The following is a 12,914-nucleotide window of genomic DNA, read 5'->3' as shown; positions in this document are numbered from 1 at the left end:
TGAACTCACAATCCTGGGTTTAGCAGGCCAATGCTCAAACCACTGAGCTATCCCTCCCCCCAATCATCTTTATCTTCTGATTCTGGGCTGCTCTACCCTGGAGTTGGACTAGTCCCCAGGTACAAATTAAAGCAATGTGGAGGCTGATCTAAGTAGTAGTGGCAGCTTGGGATCACCAGGATGCAGGGAGGGAATGGTGGCTCTATGCCATCCAAGTGTCCCCCTGTTCTGGGGGGGATCCTCCTTTGTCTGGGTTAGCTAGCTTTAGGACAGGCAGCTTTGTGCTGGTGGAGGGGTGTTAAGCTGCCTTGCTGCACAGGGAACTCTCAGGTGGAATCAAAGTGCTGATTCTCAGTTCTAACCCTGTTACCCCACTGTTTTGCTTGGCCAGGCCTGTGTTATACGTATGTCTGAGCCAGTGAAAGACTCATCTCTCATACAAAGAGGTGGCTCAAAATAACTGACCAAGGGAGGCTAGAATTTCAGGAAGAGCTTAAAGAGCTCTAGGGTGGCTCAAGAGCGGTGATCTGAACAACCTTTGAATGAAGTTTGGATGTGAAAAGAAAAGTAGAGAAGAGTGAAAGAACTTGGGAATGTGGGAGAGAAGGGAAAAGAGAAAATATTGGAGGGCAAAACTGGGGATGTTTTCTGTGGAATTAAAAGGCAAAGTAACCTATCAGGAGTAGAATTTTAAATTAACCTGGGTGTATGCATAGAAATAGGTGATGAAAATGCAGAGCCCGCCTATGATATGATTTGTAAATGCCACCAGATGGCAGAATAGGCACATCTAAAATAGCCTAATGCCTGGTGCACAACTACATAGAGAACATTTCACTGCATGTTGTTCTACTTAACTGTTAACGTTAGCTTTCATTATTTATGGAGCACATGAGATGACCTGGCTTGTCTAGTTAGAGCACCAGCTCAAAATCATCCTTGCAGTCTCGTCGTTTTACTATTAGATTTTCCAGGGGATGTGAAAATCCGCTAGAGAGCAGCAAATGGTTTGCTTTAACTCTATCCTTCTCCAGTACTTTACCAACAGGTAAATCAACTGCTGGCAATGTTAAATACTTTAAAAGGCTTGTTATAAAAAGTAGCCAGGATGGTTAGAGATTAAAAAGATAATAGATTATTCATGGGATTGTCTAATATCTGCTATAAATGGGGTCGGGGACTAATTACACAGGTTGATGGTGGGCATGGTACAGATCGGAAACTAAATGCATTGACAAAGCAGTGTACGGAGCCCAGAAGTGGAATAGCTGGACTGTTGCTGACCAGGACTGCAGTACATACCCAGAGGTAACACTGCATGACAGCTATCTGCATTATCCCCAGCCTAAGCCCGTGTAATCAGTTCCCCGCTTCTGCAGGCAACCAATTCACTGCAAACATTCAAACCAAACCCATCCTCTGGGAAGAAGCATGCCATGTCTCCCAGTCCGAAATCAAAGTTTTTTTCAAAGAACTGGTCTCAACTATGTATGGCTCACTGTCCAAAGCTCCAGTTTTTAATGTTTTCCACCACTATAACAGAGATTATGAGAGAACCTCTTAATAAATGAATCTGTTTGAATTAGAGATAAAAAGCCACAATGTGTCAGTCATTCTAGACAGAAATTTTTCTTTTCCTAGTAGTTTTAAAATGAAAGTCTGTTAGTGTGCATGTCATTGAACTTCTGTCCTGATTTTGGAGTCTTTCATCAAGTACCCAGACTCCTTTACATCAGTGATTCTCAATCAGGGGTACATGTACCTCTGGGGATATGCAGGGGTCTTCCAGGGGGTACATCAACCCATCTACATATTTGCCTAGTTTTACAACAGGCTACATAAAAAGCACTAGCGAAGTCAGTAGAAACTAAAATTTCATGCAGACAATGACTTGTTCATTCTGCTCTATAAATGATATACTGATATGAAAGTATAATATTTATATTCCAATTGATTTATTTTATAATATTTATAGATAATATTTTATAATTATATGGTAAGTATGCAATATTTCAGTAATAGTGTGCTATGACACTTGTATTTTTATGTCTGATTTTGTAAGCAAGTAGTTTTTAAGTGAGGTGAAACTTGGGGGTATGCAAGACAAATCAAACTCCTGAAAGATACAATAGTCTGGAAAGGTTGAGAGCCACTACTTTACATGACTGTCTGTTGATACTGGTCCTGTAACTACAAAGATATATTATACTGAGAATTGTATATGTAACAGCTAGTATAAAATTGGTAGGCCAAATTCAGTTGTGACCTGTAAAGTGGTGTGTTAGACCCCCAAGTGTAAATTCTGGCTCTATTTACACTTGTGTAATTCTATTGCAGTCAGTGGAGATAGTTTGGTCTTAGACTGGTGTAAATGAGAATAGAATTTGGCTGCCTTGCACTTGTTCAGACTCGCTAACACTCAGGGGTTTGGGTAGACCTAAAAGTGTAGGGCAGACCATGCCTGTGACTAAATTTTGCTGGCATAGGTATATCAGATAGGGTGTGTGTATTAAATACACCTCGCCTACATAGCTACATATTAGAATTTCCTGTCTGACTGAATAGTCTAAGGCCTGGTCTACACTAGGACTTTAATTCGGATTTAGCTGCCTTAATCCGAATTAACCCTTCACCCGTCCACACTACAGAGCCAGTTAATTCGAATTAAAGGGCCCTTTAAATCGATTTCTGTACTCCACCTCGACGAACGGAGTAGAGCCTAAATCGATTTTGTTAATTCGAATTAGGGTTAGTGTGGACGCACACCACCGAATTACTGTGTTTAAGTTAATGGGGTAGTGTGGCCGCACACCACCGAATTAATGTGGTTTAAAACCGAATTAAGGTGCTTAGTGTGGCCGCGCACAATCGAATTTATACAACCTGTTTCACAAATTCGAATTATCTAAATTCGGATTAATCCTGTAGTGTAGACATACCCTAATTTATACTGGGAGTAGTGCAATATGTCGGCAAAAACCCCAAGGTAAAAGTTGTTTGTATGCTGCATCGCCACTAGGGGGCTTTGCCGATACAGCTGTACCAGCAAAGGCTCTGTAGTTTAGAAAAGCCCTGAGTTAGTATAAGGGAGCCTAAGTCGGGGCACCAATTAAATGGGGCTGAAGGGTGGGGGGCAATTCTACCCAAGTTTTTTGCACTTGCTCAAAGCAGGGGCGTAGCTATACTCGGGTCAGGGTAGGCCACAGCCCATCCAATTAGTACCAATGCCCACCCAAATCTGAGCCTGTGTGATGCCCTTGAATGGGAGTGGCTCTGTGGTTTGTCCAGGTTATGTGACCCAGCAACTCTGCCCCACTGCGGTGTTTTCTCCCCCTCCCCACCAAGGCAGTGGCAGAAGCAGCTCTGTGGTCCCACCTCTAACACCAGTGGTGCCTAGAGTTACCACCTTTGAAATGCAAAAAAACTGGCACTCACCCCCCCCTCCCCAAGGCAAGCCCACTGCAACCCCAAACACAAGGCAATTCCGCAACCCCCCACCCCCACCCCAAACAGCCAATTGCAGTATCTAGAGAGAGAACTTCACAGGTCTCCTCACTTTGTGTGACTCAAATCCTCTCTCTGACACATGCCTGTTGGTGGGCAGACAGCTGCTCTATTTTCAAGTTTTGATCTGTTATCACTTAAACTGTGGAGGTGGGAACACTGCAGCATCTTTAGCTGGACACAGAAACTGCTCACGTTGGATATCCCAGTGTATTGTGGTGATCATGCAAATCTTTAGACCCACGTGGGAATAAAAAAGGCAAATTATTTTTCTGGCAACTGGAAAATCCATTTTAAAAAAAACAAAACTGGCCAGGCTGGTCAAATACCGACCAGGTGGTAACCTTAGTAGTGCCTGACCCTCAGGCAGATAGTAGTGTAGGGAGCCCTGTCCCCATGCCAATGGGTTTGTGCCAACAGTCCCAGGCAGTGACATTGGGGGGTTGGCAGGAACCTCAAAACACCCCCCCCCGCAAGCTTGGCGGGTGCATGAGGTGTCCCCCCCCCTTCCTTGGGGTTCACTCTTCCCATTCTCCCAAAGCCACCCAAGATACTCATGGTGGGGGTGTCTGCACCAGTACCTGCTATGGCGGGGGTTGCTGGAAGGTCTCCCCATGTCCTCCCATCTCCCAGAGGGTTGAGGGATGTGTGCTGTGGGTGGGGTGGGGTCAAAGCCTGGTTAAGTTCTTTTTATTGTACATTTAAATCACAATTTGAAACGTTCCCTCCCCCCCCCCCCAAAATCTCTGAACTAGTCTAAGTTATACCATTTTACACACATTGCAGTACAAGCAGATACTGACGGGAAATGTTGTCCTTGAAGACATTTTGGACCAAATTCACCCCTGGTATAATGCCACTGAAATCAATGGAGCTATTTCAAGGCTGAATAAATCAATAATGCTATACATTGGGCTGAAGACCAAAAATAACAAATGAACAAAAATCCAGTTTTCAGCAGCTAGTATTTCAGTTCTCAAAAAAGCTCAGAAGCTAAATGACCCTTAGGTATTTCAGTAAGAGTAATACATGCATCTGAGTACTGGTCACATGTAACATTAATATGAAAGCTTCCCAGATTTCAAGTCCTTCAGTCTGGATTCTTTTAAAATGATCATGACGGAAATGGCAGGGAGAGCTGCAGATCAGGATCAAAGCATGGGGGAATACTGTGAATTAGAATTTATTTCTGGAATTGCAGTGGATCCTGCTGGTCAGGACTAACACGTTATCAGGACTATGTGAGCCAAGGACTTTAATAGCAAGACTGAGGTACACAAGCAGAGGTACTGAGTGAGGGCCCAGGACTGGGATAACAGAGGCTACTACAGGGGCTGTGGCACCCACCCTTCCAGGTCTTGAGTGGGGGAGGTGCTGCGGCCATGCCACCCGCTCTCCCGTTGCCCCTTCCACCTGGGGCCCCACCCTGCCAGAGCCCAGAGCCCCTCCCCTCCCATCACAGCCACCAGCACCTGCCCCAGGCTACTGCCCACAGCCCCGGAGCGACATGAGGGCAGATGGCACATAGGGTTGCCAACTTTCTATGGCACAAAACTGAACACTCCTGCCCCACCCCTTCTCCAAGGCCCCATCCCTGCCCCACCCCTTCTCCAAGGCCCCACCCCCACTTACTCCATCCCTCCTCCTCCTGTCACTCACTCTCCCCAACCTCACTCACTTTAACAGGGCAGGGGGCTGGGGTGCATCTGTGGGGGTGAGAGCTCCGGCTGGGGGTGCAGGCTCTGGGGTGGGGCCAGGGATGAGGGGTTTGGGGTATGGGAGAGGGCTCCAGGCTGGGGCAGAGGGTTGGGATACAGGAGGGGGTAAGGAATCCAGCTGGGGGTTCAGACTCTGGGGCGGGGCCAGGGATGAGGGGGTTGGGGTGTGGGAGGGGGTTCAGGATCCCAGAGGCACTTACTGCAGCTCCCAGGAAGTGGCCACCAAGTCCCTGCAGCCCCCAGATGCATGGGTGGCCAGGGAGGTGCTGTGCCTGCAGGCACTGCCCCCGCAGCTCCCATTGGTTGTGGTTCCCGTAGCGTGCACGGCCCCCCCCATACCCGGAGGGTGGGTGGTGCAGCCCAAGCCAGGGTGATCCCACAGGGAGACAGTGGAGCTGCACTGAGCGGGAAGTGGGGGAGAAATGAGGGCAGAGCTTGGGCGGGGCCACACCTGGCTGTTTGAGGAGGCACAGCCTCCCCCAGCCTATGATACCCGGCGCTGCCCGTGGCTGAAGGTGCTGCAGCTTGTCAAAATTGAAGTGCACTGTGACAGAAGAGTGCAGAAATCTTGCCCAACTTCTGCCTGTTCTAAGCATAGTCAACCAGGACTGCAAGCTCCCTTTTTCTTCCCAAGAGCACTAAATTTATACATTATTAAAAGAAAATTGTGTGAAATTACTCACACAGCACCTGGAAATGTCGTATTCTGTGGTCAACAGCAAAACACTTTTAGAAAGCTTACAGATGTGGAAAAGCCTGTTTTGTGGTGTCCTACTTCTCTCACTGGAGTGCAGGTATTCCACAGTCCCCTTTGCTGCTCTTCCAGATCCCTATCTAGCTCCATCTACTCTGCCACACGAATAGATAGTATGAAATATTTCCCACTTCAGTCTCTTTCACCCAAGGATCTCAAAGCACTTTGCAAACATTAATCAGCATAGCATCTCAATGCCCTGGGGGCGGGGGCTGGTAAAGTATTAATTCATACATCAAATGGAGACATTAACACGGGAATGAAGTTAAGCAACTTTTGCCAAAAACATGCTAGCAGTTGGCACAGCTGGGAATAGAACCCAGGAGTTCTAACTCCCAATCCAACATTCTAAACACTAGACAATGCTTCCCTCTGCTATAAAAGTAGTCTTTGAAAATCTTGATGGCAGATTGTGGGTGAAATGTATACAGTTATTAGGAAACAACTCAGCTAAAGACTTTAGGATACAAATTATGAACACTCTATACGATCAGATCAGTGAAGGAAAGTTACTGTGTTCTGGGCTATTAGAATTTCCTGTCTGACTGAATAGTCTAATTTATACTGGGAGTAGTGCAATATTCATTGTACACTTATAATGCTCAAGTTCAATGGGGTGCGTGCAGGAAGGTGAAACATTGGCTTTCCAGATAAGAACACCCACACGCGTAGTTTTGCCCATTGTCTTTCAAGTATCAGCCTCCAGGATCTTGCATCCTGTCTCCAAGGCTGATGCAAGTTTGTTTTGCCAGGCTGAGAATCTGGCAATCAGGGGGCTATAAGCTGTCTAAATTCCTGTGATGGGGGTGAGTTGCCAGGAGCTGTCGAAGGTGGTGTCAGTCAGCTCTGACGGAGACAAACTGACATAAGGAGAAACTTTCTCTAAGGTGCCACAAGTACTCCTGTTCTTTTTTCTGAAAGGGAATTAGTCATTGCAGTATCCCCATGTGGAAGATGGGTAGATACCTGGCAATCAGGTGTGCCAATAGGCTGCTTTATTGTTTGTGATCTGTTTTCTCTGGAATACTTTTGTTCTAAATAACTAATACCGGGCTTCCAAGAGGCTGTTTGGTCAGTAATTATCACTGTCGTAACTTTCAGAGGGAACAGAATAGCAGTGTCTGTTGATACACAGGGGACCTCAAGCCAATAGTCCCGGTTGATACACAGGGGACCTCAAGCCAGGGCCCAGTCTGAGAGACAGAGAATCATGTGATCCCACCAAGAGACATGTGCCTGCTAGAGAGGATTGAGACTGAGGTGTCAGAGGTGCAGTTAGTTTGATAATTGTGACACAAACACTAGAAATATATCCCACCTAGGTTTAGTCATGTTATTTGCCTTGTTTTAATATACTCTATGGCATTTAGGATGCTAAATTACACAGAATCTAATCCCATTAAAAGAGAGTTAAGATTTAAAGTGGAGATGCTCCTTGATGATGATCTTTGTAGCTTGCAAGTGCCTTTTAACACATGCTCAATAAACTGGAGCTGTTTATTGTAAACATTTTTATACAAAGCAAAATGGTTTGATTGCTCGGCGTGGGAAGGACTCCATAATTCTTCTGCTGTTTGAAGAGTCATCTGTCAAAAGTGACACCATGATGGTTTGTAGGAGCTGCAACTAAAAACTTGTCAAACTTTGGTCGAATGATTTGCCCATTAACTGCTTCAGTGTTGTCTAACGTGGGGCAAAGTAACTTATCTGGCCTGCATCTTTGTGCGAGCTGACCCTTCCCGTGCTGCTAGAAGAATCGGGGGGTATGTCTACATTGCAGTAAAACACCCGCCACTGGCCTGTGTCCGCTGACTCTGGCTCACAGGGATCGGGCTTCAGGGGTATAAAATTGCAGTGTAGATGTTTGGGCTCGGGCTGGAGCCTGGGCTCTGGGACCCTCCCTACTCAGAGGGTTCCAGAGCTCACGTTTCAGCCTGAGCCCAAATAGCGACACTACCATTTTTATAGCCCCACAGTCCGAACCCTGTGAGCCCAAGTCAGCTGACCCGGGCCTGCCACAGGTGTTTTATTGCAGTGTAGATGTACCCTGGCTCCCGCCGCCCCCACTGCTGTACTAATGTTGCAGTGGAATGTTGGTACTTTAAAAGAGGCTGAGATGTATGTGAAGGAGGGGAGCAGAGGAAGATTCAGAATCCACAAATATTATCATTTGACTATATTTATCATTATATTTTATTGAAAGTAATAATTAGAGGGGCGACCAAGGCACAAAATTCAGTTCCAGCTCAGGACCCCTGTTCAAATGTCAAACAAACTTATATTTGGGAGTCTTGGGACTTGGGGTTTTGGTTCAGCTCTGTCTCCATTAGCCCTACTTGTCATCTTTTCCATACTGATTAGCGCAGCGACCAGCTCAAATGTTGAAAGCAACAAATCTAAAAACAATATGCAGATTGCACCTTGGTTATCAACTTACTGCCAGACAAAAGGAGCTACCTGCTTGACAGTGATCAATTTCTATTTCTCACAGACCGTTATTGCTGTCACTTTCAACACAATCCCCTCATCCAAAGAGTTTGTTCAAGTGATATGCTTACATTTTGCCTTGACTGCGCCTACTTTGAGAGCTCTCATAAAAGTATGATTATAACTTTCATTTCTCTTTGATCTTTCTCTTTCGTCTTCTTCCCTTCCTATAGTAGCTTCAGCAATTATCTCGCATATCAGCATCAGCTTCATAAGTTAGTCAAATGGTTACTTGGTGTGTCCTATGTTGTTTTTTATGTTGTGGACAATGTCTTAAAATCAAGTTGCCTCCATCTCAACTCCCCAGTCCTAATCCCACACTGTCCCTGTAGCCCCCAAGTGCTGGGCTAACTGAACACACACAGCTAGGACAGCATTAGACAGATGAGAATAAACTAACTCCTTTTGATGTGATGGGTATGGATGCTGGCTTATGTCCACTCCGTTTTGTAGCAGTGCTCGCACTGAATGTAGGACTCTTCATTCATTAGGACCTAGGGTGACCAAATAGCAAGTGTGAAAAATCGGGACAGGAGGTGGAGGGTAATAGGTGCCTGTTATAAGACAAAGCTCTGATTATTAGGACTGTCCCTATAAAATCGGGACGTTTCGTCACCGTATTAGGACCAAATCTCCACTCTTTCCTGAGAGCCTTCATTGCTCCAATGCGCACAGGAAACTTTGCAGTTTGGTTTTGACCCTCTATGACACTTTGGCTTTGTGTATATGAGTGGGAGAAGGATGTCGCCCTCTAGAGGCAGGGCCTACAAAGAGGTTGAAGGACCTAACTAGCAGTTAAGGTCCCAGTTCAGCAATAGGTAATAGAACTGCTGAATCAGCATCTAAGGGAGGTCCTATTTAGCTCAAGTGAGAGAAGTCTGGGAGAGAAGTGGGAGTCTTGTCTCTTGTTGGTCAGCAGGAATGTGATTCACCTGTGTGTTTGCTGCCTCCTTCAATGTTGATGTTGCTCACAAATGTGTTCCCCCCCGCCCCCCGCACACACACACAAAAACACCTGAAGAAGAAAGAAACAACACAGTTATACAGCACTGTTTGTTTAGTTGTTGTTAACTTGGGGCCAGAACCTCAGCTGATGTTAATCAGCATAGCTCCATTTGACTCAATGCACTGATTTATGTCAGCGGGAGGTCAGGCCCTTGGTTTTTTCAGAGGTCCAGCAAAACTCCAAAGACATGAGGGTTTGGTTGGTTTGGGGTTTCATTACAACCTCAGTTTTGTCAAGAGATCTACTCTGGGTCACAAGCCTGGGCCCAGTTCTGAGTGAACATGGGGCTAGTATAGTGTTTAGTATCAAAGCCTTGAAAGAGGAGTTTCCCATACTTCTGATGCAAAACCAGGAGAGACTCCTCCATTTCCCCTGAATCTTGCTTTGGGATGCAAGGGCTAATTCTGATCTCACACCAGCGTAAGTCAGGAGCAGCTCTACTCTGAGTCACCGTTTGCTCCCCATCCTGGTCCTGGGACAGCACAGCTACACGGTACGTGATACGCCTTACTTGAGCTAGACTGCAAGGTGCCAATCCAGGCCTCAGTGACTGAAATATGCTCTTGGCCTTCTGGTTAAGATCAATCAAACCGTTTAATATCTGACATGTCAGGGTGCTTGTGTCTAGTCTACGCAGGCGGACAGAATCTATCCTCTAAGACATTTCCATTTCTACCGCTTCTGACCTTTTATGTTCCAAGTGAGCTGCCAGAGTGGGCCGCCTGCTCAGCCACAAACGGGGATTCCGTCCGCAAGTTGTTTCTTCCTAGTTTTCTTCTTGAGATCTTTAGACAGCAACGGTTTTATCAAGAGAAACAGACCTGAATGGCTTTATGCAATCCAGAAATACCCACCCCCCCAGTCTGAGTTACAGTGCAGCCCTGAGTACAGTACAGTACCCCCACCTTCTCAGAGACCTTTCCCCTTCCAACTCTTTTTTCATAGGGATTCCTTGTATTCCATTTGAGAGCTTGATGGAACCTTCAGTCTCCAGTCCTCCCTCATAACTCACTGCTGACATTGTCCCATGCAGAGTAAACTCCATCCACCTCTAGCCTGCCACATTTTTATTCCTTAAAAACAAGCTGACATTCTCTTTGCATCCTCTCTGTGCACTGTCACTGTTTATAGTAGAACTGATTCAGCCTCAGCACTTCTGGTGTGTGGTGCCTCCATTTGACTGCTCTGGAGCAGTGAGTTGTTTGTTAGCATGATCTAACTCAGTGGTCACCAACCGGTAGATCGCAATTGACTGGTCAATTGTGGAGCCTCTGATAGATAATCTCAGTCTCAGTCTAGGGTTGCCAACTCTCCTGCAGCCAAACCCGGAGATCAGCCATAAACAGTCCAGCAGCACAACGGGGCTAAGGCAGACTCCCTGTCTGCCATGACCCTGCGCTGCTCCCAGAAGCAGCCAACATGTACGGCAGTGGCTCCTGGGGTGGAAGGGGGTCTCTGTTCACTGCCCTCGCCTGCAGGCACCACCTCCACAGCTCCCATTGGCCAGGAATGGGGAACCACGGCCAATGGGAGCTGCAGGGACGGTGCCTGTGGACAGGGGCAGCAGACAGAGCCACCTGCCCCTCCCTCCCAGGAGCAGCTGCCAGACATGCCAGCTGCTTCCAGGAGTGGCGTGGGGCCAGGGGAGGCAGGGAGCCTGCCTTAGCCCTGCTGTGCCGCCGCCCGGGAGCTGCCTGAGTAAACAGTGCCTGGCCGGAGCCTGCACCCCTCCCACACTCCAACCCCCTGCCACAGCCCTGAACCTCCTCCTGCACCCCAACTTCTGGCCCCAGCCCTGAGCCCCCTCCCACACCCCCTCCTACACCGCAACCTCCTGCCCAGCCCTGAGCCCCCTCCTGTACCCAAACTCCCTCCCAGAGCCCACACCCTGAGCACCCCCTGCACCCCAACCCTCTGCCCCAGGCTCAGCCCAGAGCCCCTCCCACACTCCAAACCCCTCAGCTCAGCCCCAGCCCAGAGCTCACCCCCCCTGCACCCCAACCCCCAGTCCCAGCCTGGTGAAAGCAAGTGAGAGTGGGGGAGAGTGAGCGACATAGGGAGGGGGGATGGAGGGAGCAGGGCGGGGCCTCAGAGAAGGGGTGGGGCAGGGCAGGGGGCATTTGGGTTTGTGTGATTACTGTTATTTCTACGTTTTCTTTGAGGTAGATCCTGGGTTGCACTTAAATTCAAAAAATGATCTTGTGCTTAAAAATGTTGGAGACCACTGGTGTAAGTATTACTTCAAAAGTGCAGTTGGCAATGTAATGTTAGCTGAGTGAGTCACTGGGTGAGCAATGACTTCTAGCTTTGTTGATGCTGTTTCATCAGCTCAAGGAGTTTGAGTGCCATTTAAAAAATATTAATAAAGGGTTTTGTTGGGACCGCATGTCCCTATGAAATGCTCAGCCCAGGCTAATTATAATGATTTAAAATGGAGGTTGAGCATTTGTCACAGCATCATGTTCCGGAGGGTGGAGGGGCATGGCTTTAGTGATGAGAGGTTTAAAATGTGTTGAGAGGTATTAATTATGCAGCTCGTCTCCATCTCCCCCCAGCCAAAAACCAAACCCATGTTGGAGAAGTTTGTAAGGGATGCTGCTAGGGAATCAAACTCCTTTATGCTTCAGTAGTTGGTGATGATTCTGGAATGTGAAACTTTAGCGGAGTTGCTTAGCTCTGCAACTCTGACTTGTAAACGTTCCTGTTACAGCTGGACATAGGACTTTGCATTATTGTGGTTCCAGCCAAGAGTCAGGGCACATATTCTGATCATGGACCTAATCCAATGCCCAGTGAAGGCAATGGGAAAATTCCCACTGACTTTGAGCATTGGAGTGAGCATTATAATAACGATTATTCCTAAAGTGCCACTGGTTTGTATGCAAATAAAAAACCCAGACACTGATTTAAGGTGCTGTCAAGGCTGAATCCTTACTCTGTCACTTCGAGTGCAGAAGGTGGGAGCCTGCAAGGATTCTAAAAAATAATACTTGCCACTCCAGGCTTGTATTAAACTCCGAAGGTTACAGCTTCTCTCTGACCTTGGCTTGGTAAACGCTGCCACCACCCAAATGCAAAAAAACCCCTTGAACCAAGAAGAAGCACTTGGGAATTCCTCCCTGTGGGGTACCCTCAAGCCCTTTCACCCCCCGCCCCCTGGGGAAGAGCTGAGAAAGAAAACAAAGGAAATTAGCTGTTGCCATCAGCTAATCAAACAGCATATGCACAAACCTATTAGGACACCAAAAATCCAATCCTGTTCTTAAAAAAAGTAAATTTTATTAAAAACAAAAAGGAAGAAAAAATACATCTGGAACTTAGGCTTTTGCTAGATTTTAAAAGAGCAATTCCAAAAATTAAGCACTCAAAATAGCTTTCTTGGGGGTTCAGCTTAAAGGTTACAAGCAAACAAAAGCATCTGGGATTAGCACAGAGGAGACCCACA

Source organism: Terrapene carolina, unplaced genomic scaffold, assembly GCF_002925995.2.
Source record: "Terrapene carolina triunguis isolate 2854851 unplaced genomic scaffold, T_m_triunguis-2.0 Scaffold89, whole genome shotgun sequence".
Lineage (NCBI taxonomy): Eukaryota > Metazoa > Chordata > Testudines > Emydidae > Terrapene > Terrapene triunguis.
The sequence above is the reverse complement of the archived record's forward strand: the minus strand, read 5'-3'. Positions refer to the sequence as shown.